Consider the following 14250-nt stretch of genomic DNA (forward strand, 5'->3'; position numbering starts at 1 on the left):
CAGAGGGGCTCCTATCCTGCTGTGCTAATAGTACGTTCTCTGTATTAACAGAAAACTTTAACCCAACCGAGGGCTTGGATGGAGGAATTCCAAACAATGTTGCTGGTTGATGGAAAGGGGCCTTCCAAGGTCTCCTGCCCATTCATTTACTCATGAAGCCACATTTCAACAAATATATATTGGGCACCCCAAAACAGGCCCCTGCTGCGTTCTGATGGGGCTGGTAATAAATAAAGCCCATTTTTCTTTAGATTCCACATGATGGAGAGGAAGTCAGGAAGGGATGTAGGAACCACCTCTCTGGGGTCCCGTGCCTCCTTCTTGACATGCGCCATGGCCTCGGCACGGAGGCAGGCTGGCGTGCTGATGCCAGCAAGTCAGCTCAGCGTTTGCAACACAGCTTGTGGCTGTGAGAGGCCAACTTGATACATTAAGCGATGTTAAAAATGCAGCCTATTTCTGATAATTTATTACGCACATTCTCATAAACACATTACACTCGTCACAGTACATTTACGAGCGCCAGGCCTGCCAGTGGGGAAAAGTTAACACCTACCTAATGATGTTGTTTTGCAGATGTCGAAGGCGCTGGTGCTGCGGTGATGGGCTCAATGGCGCAAAGAAATACGAGTCTTTTTTTCTATCCAGGGACACCAGGAGGCTGCCCAGGGCTGGGCGGAAGAACCAGGCTCTCTCCCTCCACCCTGCCAAGGCCTGGGCTGTGGGATTGGAGAAAGGCCGGGTGAGAGGCTCCCCTGCCAGGAGAGACTTACCCCAGGATCAGGCTGCCTTTGGCAGGAGATTAGATGTCACAGAGGGATAATGCTGAATCCTCTGGGGAAGCTCTAGAAATGACCTCTGGGAGAAAGAGGGGCAGAGCCTGAGGCTTATGTGACAACACAGATGAGCCTTCCTCCGACAGGCCTGGGGACCCCTAGAGCCCAGGATCTTCATGACTGGGGTGAACATCTCAGCATTATACATGAATTAGAATAGGCAGAAATTCTAACCAGCCCAGGGCTGGTGGAAAGCCAGGGCCAACAGCCACCAATGTTCCCTCCAATAGCTTTGAGTTAATGATGCAATTCAAAGGTATTAATGCAATGGTAGCTTCCAATGATAAGTTGCTCCATCTTTATTTTTATTTATTTATTTTTTTTGAGACAGTCTCCCTCTGTCACCCAGGCTGGAGTGCAGTGGTGCGATCTCAGCTCACTGCAACCTCCGCCTCCCAGGTTCAAGCAATTCTCCTGCCTCAGCCTCCTGAGTGGCTGGGATTACAGGTGCCTGCCACCAGGCCTGGCTAATTTTTTCTATTTTGAGTAGAGATGGGGTTTCACCATATTGGCCAGGATGGTCTCGAACTCCTGACCTCAGGTGATCCACCTGCCTCAGTCTTCCAAAGTGCTGAGATTATAGACATGAGCCACCACACCTAGCCCACTTTTTTTTTTTCCCTAAGAGACAGGGCCTTGCTCTGTTACCCAGGCTGAAGTGCAGTGGCATGATCACGGCTCACTGCAGTCTTGAACTCCTGGGCTCAAGCAATCCTCCCGTCAGCCTCCTGAGTAGCCAGAACCAGACATGCACCACCATGCCCAGCTAACCTTTTTATGTTTTATTTTATTTTTGAGACCAAGTCTTGCGCTGTCACCCACGCTGGAGTGCAGTGGCGCAATCTCGGCTCACTGCAACATCTGCCTCCTAGGTTCAAGCAATTCTCTTGCCTCAGCCTCCCAAGTAGCTGAGAATATAGGTGCATGCCACCATGCCCAGCTAATATTTTTTTTTTTTTTTTTTTTTTTTTAGTAGAGATGGAGTTTCACCGTGTTGCCCAGGCTGGTCATGAACTCCTGAGCTCAGGCAATCTGCCCGTCCTGGCCTCCCAAAGTGCTGGGATTACAGGCATGCGCCACCATGCCCAGCCTATGTTTTATTTTTTTAGAGGTGGGTCTTGCTATGTTGCCCAGACTTACATGAACTTAGTTTTGCACTTATTACAAATGTGTGTACCTGTAAACAATACATGGTATTGTTTTGCATGCATCATGCTGTACATATCCTCATCGATCTTATTTTTGACTTACTATTGTTTGTGAAATTTATTCCTGTCGATGCATCTAGTGACAGTTTGTTTTTACTGCTGTCTACTATTCCACTATGTGAATACGGCATAATTTCTTCTCTTTTCTCCTACTGTTGGACATTTAAGTTGGTTCCTACGTGTGGCTATCATCAACATGCTACAATGGCTATTCCTGTTTGCTGGTCCACGTATGGGACAGATTTTTTTTTTTTTTTTTTGAGACAGGGTCTCACTCTATCACCCAGGCTGAAGCTCAGTAGTGCCATCTCGGCTCATCGCAGCCTCAACTTCCCCGGGCTCAGGTGATCCTCCCACCTCAGCCTCCCGAGTAGCTGGGACTGCAGGTGCGCACCACCACACCTGGCTAATTTTTGTATTTTTTTGTAGAGACAGTGTTTGCCATGTTGCTCAGGCTGGTCTCAAACTCTTGAGCTCAAGTGATCCTCCCACCTCAGCCTCCTAAAGTGCTGGATTACAGGCATGCGCCCCCGCGCCTGGCCAGGGAGAGTTTCTTGGATAGGAAATTGGCTGAGCTGAAGGGCTGTATATCTTTAGCTTGACTAGAGAGTGCGTAGCTGCTCCCCAAACTGGTTCTAACCATTGCCAATCTCCCCAACCGTCCATAACAGCACCAGCTCCTCCATGTCCTTGTCAACACTTGGTATCGCCAGACTTGAATTTTTGCTAGTCTGATAGGTGTGAACAGAGTTATTTTGTGTTTAATTAATTCTCCTTGCTAATTAGGAGCTACTTCATTTCTGCTGCTAAGGGTGGGCACGTGCCATCAATAGATAAATGCAACAAATTAAAAATTGAAGAGCTTCTATCTACAAGGGATTGGCCAAATATAGTATGCCTCACCCACACAACAGAACGCTACACAACCATTAAAAAGGATGTGTGCGCTGATACAGAAGATGCACCGGTATTCTGATGTACTAAATATCGTTTCATCTCTAAGACTTATTGTTAAATAAAAAAGCAAGAGGCATAAAAAGCATATTCCGTTTGTAAATGAATGAAAAGAGGCGTGTACACACGCAGATTTTATGTACATGCACAGAATACCTCTGAAAGAATGAACAGGAAATGAAAACAGCAGTTCATCTGGGAAGAGCACCCGGGGACAGGGAAACTTTCTGCTCTGTGAATTTTTACCGCATATGTGTATTAGCCTGTTAAGAAAAAATAAGCCCTAGAATAGGCAAATTCATAGAGACAGAAAGTAGAATAGAGGTTACCAGGGGTTTCAGGGTGGAGAACAGGTGGTTATTCTTTCGCAGATGCAGAGTTTCTGTGGAGGCGATGAAAGAGTTCTGTAATGGATAGTGGTGATGATCCTTAATGCCACTAACTGGACACTCAGAAGTGGTTGAAAGGGGCCAGGCGCAGTGGCTTAACACCTGTAGTCCCAGCACTTCAGGAGGCCGAGGGAAGCGGATCGCCTGAGGTCAGGAGTTTGAGACCAGCCTGGCCAACAGGATGAAATGTCATCTCTACTAAAAATACAAAAATTATCTGGGCGTGGTGGTGAATGCCTGTAGTCCCAGCTACTCAGGAGGCTGAGGCAGGAGAATTGCTTGAACGTGGGAGGTGGAGGTTGCAGTGAGCCAAGGTCACACCACTGTACTCTAGCCTGGACGACAAGAGAGAGACTCCATCTAAAAAAAAAATAAGGTTGAAATGGCCGGGCACAGTGGTTCACGCCTATAATCCCAGCACTTAGGGATGCCAAGCCGGGAGGACCACTTGAGCCTAGGAATTTGAGACCAACTTAGGAAAGATGGTGAGACTCTGTCTCTACAAACTTTTTTTGATTAGCTGCGTGCGGTGGTCTGCACCTTGTGGTCCCAGCTACTTGGGAAGCTGAGGCAGGCAGACTGCTTGAGCCTAGGAGGTTGAGGTTGCAGTGAATCATGTTCTCACCACTGCACTCTGGTCTGGGCAACACACTGAGACCCTGTCTCAAAAAAAAAGAAAAAGAAAAAAGAAATGACCAAGTACAGTGGCTCACGCCTGTAATCCCAGCACTTTGGGAAGCAGAGGTGGGAGGATCACTTGAGGCCAGGAGTTCAAGACCAGCCTGGGCAACACAGTGAGACCCCATCACTACAAAAAGTTAAAAAGATCTTAGTGGCGTATGGTAGCATGCACCCGCAGTCCCAGCTACTCTGGAGGAGGTGGAAGGATCCCTTGAACTAGGGAGATTGGAGCTGCAGTAAGCCATTACTGTGCCATTGTACACCAGCCTGGATGACGGAGCAAGACTCCATCTCAAAAAAAAAGAAAAACGGTTGGAATGGTTTATCTTAGGTTATGTCTTTTTGCCACAATAAAAAGAGCAGGAAAAAAATAAGCTCACAATAAAAAAAATTTAATTGTAGCATTTGAAGAATAATTACTTAAGCCTGTCTCTCTCTGAATCCCAGGCCCCTTCTTATTAATTTATTTTCATTTTTAAGAGACAGGGTCTTGCTATGTTGCCCAGGCTGGCCTCAAACTCCTGGCCTCAAATCATCCTCCTGGCTCAGTCTCTGGAGTCGTTGGGTCTAGGATTCCAGGCACGTGGCACTGGGCCCAGCCCCTGAGTCCTAACTATGATGTTCCAGGGAGGGAGGGTGGGAGCTGGGAGTCAAGACCCCACGGGAGGGGAGCCGTCACTTCCAGTCCTCCCACAAGGTGTAGATGCCAGCTTCTGAGGTCCCGCCTCAGATGAGGGCTAACTCCCCACTGGCTGGGTGGCCTGGGGTCTCGCGCAGCTCTGCGCTTCTCCAGCCTCCACCCTCCTTTCTGCCGCAGGTCTCCTCCCTGGCCCCACGCCTTGGAGGCTGCGCCTCTCTGGACCTCTGGATATAAGACCATTGATGAGGTGGGCCCCTCCCACCATGTCGTCCAGCCTGGCCCTCTTCTATCCCTTGGCAGTGCAGCCCCCCACACCTGAGGCTCTGCCCACCCCACCATGCCCAGCCCTCACCGACACACCCTCTGTGATATCTCAGTGCCTTTGCCGGCCAACATGTGGCCCCAGCCCCCAGCTGCCCCACCAATGGCTTCACTTCAGCCCCTGTTTTCCACAGCCACACCCAGGCCATGCTGCTTCCTCCCTAAATCACAACTGCCGCCCGTTCCAGAGTGCAGGGGGGAGCACTTGGTCTGCAGGGGTGAGGGGAGCAATCCTGACCCCTCTCCCACCTGTTCCCTAGGCCTGCCCCCAACCCTCTGGGGCTCCCAGGGCTTAGGAAACAGTTCAATGACCACTAGCTCCAAGGAAGCCCCAGCTGGCATTCCTTCACTGTCATTACTTATGAATCAGCTTCCCAACTGAAGCCTGCACTACTGTTTACTTGGTACTTCTCTTTAAACAGACTCACTTTAAAATCTCTTAAGTACCCAGGTTAGCTTTGTCCTAACAGTAATAGCTATGATGGGAATTGATATGCCGATCATGTGTCTCTGTGGCACGCTGAAATAAACATATAATTATTACAGTAAAATGAGTGGTGCTGAGTCAGTGAGGGTTAAGTAAACGGCTGAGGTCTCACAGCTAGGAAGAAGCAGGCCTGCACTGAGGCTTGTCTGGCTCCAGAATTGACACCTTTGACCGTTGCCACCTGCCTACCCCTGGCCTATGACAGTTACCTCTTTCCTGCCCCGGTGACAGGCATGCTTGCCCAACACGTTAAGGCTGCGGGTGGCAGAGCACAGTTCTCCGCAGGTGTGTAGGGAGGGCAAGGTAAGCTGAGCTGTGCTCACCGTCCGTGGCGGCACCTGCTGGTGCTGGGCCAGTCCTCTGCTCCCTCAAACTCACAGGACAATGACCTGGGGGTCCCAGACTCCCTGCAAGTCCTGGCCTTCAGGCTCATGCCCTGCCTTCCTCAGAGGGCTGGGGGTCTGCATCAGGCTAACCGCACAGCAGCCCCTGCCCCTGTGCCCCCCCACGCCCCTTCCTGGCTCCCTGACCCCTCTTCGGCCCTAAGGCAAGAACAGGAGGCACTGTGTTGGCCTCAGTCCTGAAACCTGAAGGCTGAGAAAAAGCCCATGGAAGGGATGCAGGAAGGAGGAAGGGGTCCTGGCAGGGGTGTGGGGAGGAGTGTGGTGTTGGGGGAGCTGCCCGTGGTGGAGCCTGGCTTCAGCTCTCAGTGTGAAGGGGCCCCACGGACAGAAGGTGGAGGCCAGTGGCCCCCATGGCCCCTGTCCCTTGGGCTTGGCACATGGTCACCCTCCTGTCACACTCCCCTGGATGCTCCTGACACTGAGGGCTCCACCTGCCTTCTGGGTTAGCATGGGGAGCCCTTTGCAGTCTGCATTCAGAGTCAAAGACTCAGGGATGAAGGGTCCTTATCACTCATTCAAGAACCCCCATCCCTCACCCCCTCTGCAGTCCAGCGCCCAAACACACCCATGAGCTCAAGCCACCACGCCTCTGCTCGGGCACTCTGCCTGCTGGGCAGCCTCACCCACCCTTGACCACCCGGCAATGCTGCCCTCAACACCCTTCTCAGGTGTGCAGCTAACGTGGGCTTCCCACAGTGGTCCCTGGCATGGCCACATCTATGCCACCCTATCGGCCTTATCATACTTGGTGACTATTGTGCAAGTGTCTCCCCAACCGTGGTGAATTTCCTGAGGACCTGGGTGGGACACCGCCATCTTTGTGGCCTCTGAGCTGGGGAGTCCAGATTGACAGCCTCGGAATCCCCTGGGAGAGTCTTGGGACCCACCCCCAGGGAGCCCAGCCTTCAAGCCCAGAGTAGGGCCGTGTTCTGCAGCAGGGTTCTACCAGCATGGCCTCCGCCGTCTTTGTGAACACGGAATTGGAGGCCGAGAGGCAGCCTGAGCTGTCCAAGGTCAAACAGCACCACTGAGGCAGGGCCAGGGCTCCCAGCTCCCTCTCGAGCTCTAGCTCAGGGCTTGGCAGCCACCGGGGTGACGGTTCCTGCCCCACATAGCTTCCAGCAGCCGAGATGGTGACTGCGGCTCACCCCCATTACAGGGCCTTGGACAAAGTTCCTCGTACTCAGGAAGAACCCGTCTCAGGGCCTTCGTCCTCCCTCCCCACACTCACATCTGCCCAGGCTCACAGCCCCGCCTGCCTCTGCAGGACAACAGCCCCGGCCAGGGATGCCTCCTGGAATATCCTGACACCAAAGCATCCCATGAGGGGCTCATTCACACGGAGGGTGTCCCTGGAGGCCACGCCCTCGAGAGGCCTGGGGAACTGTCAAAAGCAGCTGCGTTCAGGTCCTGCTCCTTTCTGCTCTGCAAGGCTCGTTGGAGGCAGAGCCCTAGCCTGGTGCTTGGCTCACAGAGGGCAAGCACTCAGCTCACAGAGGTGGAAGGGAGGCAGCCGTGGGGTGACCATTGGTGACAGGCAGCTGGGTAGGAGGAGGAGGGAGGCCAGCCCGGCTCCTCCCTGCCTGTGCAGCTCCCACTCTGGGCCATCCATCAGCGGGCACCGGAGAGCCTCATAAATCAGGGAGGCTGTCTGTGCCGGCGTCCGGGAGCCTGGGGGGCAGGCTGCTCTCCGGGATTGGAGGCGGCCACGCCTCGGGGCTGCCCTAGTTGAGGAGGGTGGGTGAGCCTCCCTTCCTTTCCTGGCATTTCGGCATGTTATCCAAATACCTATCGGCCCCCACCCCCACCTGCAAGGCAGGCCATAATTTTGTTTTAATTATCCTGATTTTTAGTACACAAGACTGTAGAACATAGCATAACAAATCCCAAAGCACATCCACCAAACTAACATTTTCATTTTTTATGGAGGGTTTTTTTTTGGTTTGCTTCTCTTTAAGAGTCAGGGTCTTGCTCTGTTGCAATCACGGTTCACTGTAGCCATGACCTCCTGGGCTCAAGCGACCCTCCCACCACAGCCCCCTGAGCAGCTGGAACTACAGGCACATGCCACCACATCGGCTAGTTGTGTTTTTTTGCAGAGATGGGATTTCACCATGTTGCCCAGGCCGGTCTCAAACTCCTGGGCTCAAGCAATCCTCCCTGTTAGCCTCCGAAAATGCTGGGATTACAGGCTCGAGCCACCACTCCTAGCCTGAGATTTTTTAACTCAAAAGATTGTGAACGATAGAACATAAAACTGCATAAAACACAGTTGCCTGAAATGATTAGTTATGAAGCAGACATCAGTATAATTACTACCTGAGTCATGAAACAGGAAGGGGCCAACCTTCCCTGCCCCCACCACGTGTTCCTCTCATTCAGCACCTCACCCTGCCCCCGTTATGACCGATTTCTTTAGAGACGGAGACTTGCTGTTTTGCCCAGGCTGGACTTGAACTCCTGGACACAAACAATACTCCTGCCTTGGCCTCCTGAGTAGCTGAGACCACACGCCATTGTGCCTGGCTTTGCCCTTACTATATTCTGATTTTATGTGACATCACTGCTCAGCTTTCCTGGTCTTTTAAAAATATAAATACAATAAAACATTACAGATAAAAATTCCCTTCCGGCGACTCAACCCCACCCCAGGGGGCAAGCATAATTTTGAAATCTACATACATCATTCCAGGCTGTATTTGATATTTTTACTATACACATGGTTTAAAACTTTTCATAAATAAAAGCAAGCCTATATATATTATTCTGCAAGTTGCTTTTTCACTAACTCCAAATGCCTTGTAAAAAACAGCTTTATTGAGGCATAATTTATGCACCATAAAATTCAACCATTTCAAGTGCACAATTTAATGATTTTTAGTAAATTTAAAGAGTTGTGCCACCATCAGCACAATCCAATTTTAGAACATTTCTATCCCTCCTAAAAACTCCAAGTAGGCTGGGCATGGTGGCTCATGCCTGTGATCCCAGTACTTTGGGAAGCCAGAGCAAAAGGTTTTAGAGAGGCGGGGAGTTCTGGATCAGCCTGGGCAACACAGCGAGATCCTGTCTCCACAAAATTTCTTTTCAAAAATGACCTGGACACACTGGCTGCACCTGTAGCCCCAGCTGCTTGGGAGGCTGAGTTGGGAAGACCGCCCAGGCGTTCCAGATGCAGTGAATTACAGTCTCACCGCTGCACCCCAGCTGAGCCGACAGAGCAAGATCCTGTCTCCATAAAGAAATAAAGCCTCAATGCTTTTTTGCTTTCTCTCTTTTTTTCCTAAGTGCTTTTTGATACACATTTTAATAACTGCCCCTTATAAAGCTCCTGCTCTGTGCCAAGCACAGCTGTAAGGGTGTTAAATATGTCACGACATTCAACCTTCATAGCAACTCCACAAGGTGACAGTCTTAGGGACGATGACACGGAGGCACCGGGCGTAACAAACTGTCCATGACCACCCTATTAGAAAGTCACAGAATAGGCCGCAAACCCGCAGCCTGACCCCAGAGTCAGCCGCCTTGCACTCATGCACTCTTACTGCCATGCGGTATGTCGGGCAAATGTTTTTATCCCACCGTACGAATGAGAAACCAAGGCCTGGAGGGGTGAGTGACATGCTCAGCATCGATGGACGGAGAGTGACAGAGCGGGGGTTTGGACCTAGGTCCTTGTGACTTCGAGCTCGCCTGACCCCTTGCTGGTTTCCTAGGCTGCCTTTCCTTTTCATTACAGTCAAGAGAAAAAAGGGAGAAAAGCGGAGGATGGGTGGAAAGGGGGAGAGTGATATCATACAAAGCTTTTTTTTTTTCCTTTATTGAGACGGAGTCTCACTCTGTCACCCAGCCTGGAGTGCAGTGAGTGGTGTGATCTCGGCTCACTGCAACCTCCACCTCCTGGGTTCAAGCGATTCTCCTCAGCCTCCCAAGTAGCTGGGATTACAGGCACCCACCACCACGACAAGCTAATTGTTTGTAATTTGAGTAGAGATAGGGTTTCTCCATGTTGGCTGGTCTCGAACTCTCGACCTCAAGTGATCCACTGTCCCAGCCTCCCCAAGTGCTGAGATTATAGGTGTGAGCCACCACGCCTGGCCAGAACAAACCTTTAACTTCTTTTATGCTCATGCCGATATCAGGGATACACTTACATACATACATGTGCAACACAGGACCTCTGAACACCAGCGCTAGTCAGAGTGTGTGTACGCCTCTGTGTGTAGGCTGTACATGTGCGTTCACAGACAAGCATGTGTACTCAAGACCACATGTGCGTGCACATACCATTCCAGATGCACACCCACACAGGCACATAGTGTACACACAGATGCTCATGTGCACATCACAGCACACACACAGCTGGACACACTGAAATGACCAGAACTGCTATTCATAGATCCTGTGTCACTCAGGGTGAGGAGAATGTCAGTGTGTATGTGTGCTCGTGGCTGTGGTGAGAGATGGGTGTTCAGTCTTTCGGGGTCCCCTGGTGGCCCATCTGTCAGGGTCTGGAGCTAAGAAATGCTCCATCAGGGTAGACCCCTTCACCAAAAGGCACTCTCAGCCGGGAGGGCCCCATGCTCCACCAGCCTCTCTTTACACTGTCAGGTGCTTGCTGAGGTCCTTAGATAAAGTTTCAGCACCTGGAAGATGGGGCCGGGCATGATCTCTGGGGACTGCCTGGCCAGGTGTGGCCAGGAGTCGAACCCACCGTGTCTCTTCTCACTGGCCTGGATGTTTCCGTCCCCAGAGCTCATTTCTGGCCCCGGACTCCTCTGAGTCTACACAGACCTGCAAGGACCTAAGGAGCCACGTCTAACAGCCACAAGCAGCAGTCAGTGAGCAGACACGAGTGCCAGACCCGGGGCCTCACCACAAGTCCAAGGGCAGGGCACAGCAACTCCTGCCATTTCACAGATGGGGAAACTGAGGCACAAAGGCCTTCTGCAGGGCCCTGTGGCTGACAGGAGATGGGCTCCCGATTAGAACCCAGGCTGTGTGTTGACCGTACAACCCAGAGAACACTCAAGCCCCGCCCACGCAGCAGCAGTATCCTGGCCTCGGAACCCAGGAGTTCTAGGGTCCGGCCTCAGTCTCGGTCCTGCCCTGGTGGTTTACAGAAGCGGAGACGCTGACAGCTTTACTCACCTACAGCAAAATGGGGAAGGCAGAGGGCAACGTGGGGAGTGTTTCCTAAAGTTAAATCCTTTAATTAAAAAACAACACAGCCTTTTTTTGACTTTCCCCCTTCCTTTTCTAAAATAAGGGTGATCTTATACAATGCTTATTACTTTGCATTCTTAATCTAGCAAGATAAACATGTGGGCAGCTACACGCCAGCCCCCAGATCCGGGGGAGAGTTTTCTGGCTTATGGACTGTCTCAGGTTCGAATGTCCTTGGGGCGTCCCCCGTTCCAGGTGCCGTAGCCTGGAACTGAGACTTCTTTTTCTTTTGTATCTGTCCTTCCCAGATGTCCTATTTGTATTTACCAAAACAATCTAGTTGAGGAAATCCTATCCAGTGTGTTGGAAACCTTCATGCTACCAGATCAAACTGGATTGAGTTAACAGTAAAATAGAGGAAAACTCTATTTCTTATTCAAACTTCAAGGCAACTTCAGCCCCAGGAACTCAGCCAGTTCCTGGGAAGTGAAGGAATCAAACAAAGGCTTCTAAACAGTAAAAAATATCTTTAGAACAGAGCTAGGCTCAGAGAGAGCTCTGGCCTTCCTGCAAATTAGGAAGAATGATTTGGTGAGCTTGTTTATCTCTGTTCCACCGGCAAGGCTCAGTCTCCCCAGGGGTCACTGGCAGCAGACTCAAAAGGAAGCCTGGAGGGCCGTCTGGGCTGGAGAAGGAAGCAGCCCCAACACGCTGGGGCCGGGCAGTGTGGGGGCAAAGAGTCTCCTCACTTCCACAGCAGCCTGAGTCATCAAACAAAGTTGACAAGACACTTCTACGTTGATCTGGAAAAAGGAGGTGCTCCTCGTACATCTTAGAAAGATTTCCATAAAACGGCCTAAAAAGCAATCATAAAACCACAACAAACCTCAAACAGGCGAGAGAAAAGATGAACTTCTGTTATCTGGAAGCCTGAGAGAGAGCAGAGGGTTCACAGGTGAGAGCCTTGGCTGGGTGGGGTAGGGGTCAGGCTGGGCCCTCTGCGGAATCAGCAGTGGTGTGGGCTCACCTGCGGCGCTGCTCCTCTGAGAGGGCCTGGCCCCCTAGATAACTGGAGGGTCCTGTATCTAACGGCAGTTCCCACCATGCCCTGTGGCAGCTTGTACCCAGAGTCCTCTGATCACAGAGTGGGCACAGATCAGGGGGGTGAGTGAGTCAGGGCAGCCCAGCAGCTGCCATTTACTCCTGCACCATTCTGAGCATGTGCCCCACCTTATTTAATGTAGCCCTCGCTACTGCTGTGTCCAGGAGGCAGAGGCTCAGAGAGGTCAAGTTACTTACCTGAGGTCACACAGCTAGTATGTGCCAGAGCTGGGAAGAGAATGTGCATTTGTCTGACTCCAGGATGTTGGCTTTCTGCCTTGATTCCAGCCTTTTCTGCTGGCTGGTGGCAGGTCCTGGGCCTCTAGGGAGGACGTGCCTGCTCGTGGCCAGCTGTGCGCCGGGCCTGGGATTGACCTCACACCCTCTCACACCTGGGGGCTTCACTGACTGTGGCGGGCAGAGTGCCTCCCTTTTTCTTTCCCTAGACACCAGCTCTGACCCCTCCAGTTTCCAGCACAATCACAGCGTTTTCAGAGTCAAGCAGGGTATGAAGGAAATTGCTCTTTCCCTGGAATAATTCATCATCTTGCTATTTCTCTTAGCTGACCCTGTTTAAGCCTATTCAGTGCTGAGCTGTTTGAATTCCCAGCTTGGAAATCCCCAGGCTGGGCGGGAAATGGTGTTTCCTGAGCTAGGAGCAGAAGAAGGGGCTGCTGCCTGCAGGCTTGGCGGAGGGAGGGTTGGGATGTGTTTGGGACAGCGACACAGCGGGGAGGAGGCTGAGGACAGAACCAGGCCACGTGTGTGATTCTTCTGGCCCCAGAGTGGGTGTGTGGTGAAATGCCACAGGGCCTGCTGGGCTGACAGGGGGGAAGGTGGCAGAGGGTGACTGTGACCTGCAGCCAGCAAAGGCGTTGGTATGAGTGGGGAGGGGGTTGTGGAAAGTGAGGGGACCCCTGGACCAGGCCCTGGACCAGGGCACAGAGGAAGGCTGTGAGGGGCCTCAGGAGACCACGTGACAAGCACACCGCTCATGAGCACAGGCCTTGGGCTAAACCCTCGCTGTGCCACACTCTGTGGTCCCGTGCAAGTCACTGACCCCCTCTCAGCCTTGGCTTCCTCCTCTGTGGAGTGCAGGGAATGACAGCCATCCCCCACTATTCCTTTAATGTGAGCGCTGAGGGTCAGCGTGTAACGGCTCAGTTGGCCTCCAGCTGGGGTCCATGGGACCCAGGTGCTGGCTGTTTAGGGTGATCAGCAATCCCCAGTTTGCCTGGAAACTTCCCTGGTTTCAGCACGGATAGTCCCGCCTCTTATGAAACCCCTCGGTCCTGGAAAGTCCGGGACGGTTGGTCTCTCTGCCTGTGGTCTCATGTGCCTCAGCTGCGTTAAAAGTGCCGGGTCACATCTGTGTCCTGGGGAAGGCCAAAGCCCCTGCTAAGGTTTCTGTGACAGCGCCTCTGGCTCTGAGGTCTGCTTTGGCTGAGTTAATTCAGTGTTGAGGTGGATACGTGATCTGGCACACGTTTCTGAGCCACAGAGACTCAGATGTGACGTTCAGCCCCCTTTCCCTCAAATCCATAGGCGCGAGGCATCTGGGTGTGTGGGACACTGCAGACATCTGGGGTGGGACGGGGGCGCTTATGTCACCTCAGTGTGAACAGCAGCCGATGGAACGTGATGTACAAGCCCTTTACGCTCCTTCAAAGTGTGTGGGATGCCGGGGTGAACAAGGGCTTCTCTCAGGGGCCTCCTGCCTCACCTCCGCTCTCTGACCTCTGCTCTTTCCTCTAAATTCTGTTCGTTTTCAAAGTCTCTTCTGTGGCCTTGGCCCCTAGTTGAAATGTGCCCTTTAAAAGCATTTTTCCTAAATGAAGACACTTCCTCCCCAGAGGAACCGTCCCCTCCCCAGCTGTTGAGGAAATGGCAGGTGTGTTCCACCCGCGGAGACGCTGTTACCGTTTAGACTTGGAAAGCCCTAAGAGCTGCGGAAGGCCCCTGTTCCAGGCCCTGCACCCTTTCTTGCACTGCCATCAAGAAGTACCCAAGACTGGGTGATTTATAAAGAAAAGCAATTTAATTGGCTCACGGTCCCTCAGGCT

Source organism: Sapajus apella, unplaced genomic scaffold (assembly GCF_009761245.1).
Source record: "Sapajus apella isolate SASKATOON/1434 unplaced genomic scaffold, GSC_monkey_1.0 scaffold136, whole genome shotgun sequence".
Classification (NCBI taxonomy): Eukaryota; Metazoa; Chordata; class Mammalia; order Primates; family Cebidae; genus Sapajus; species Sapajus apella.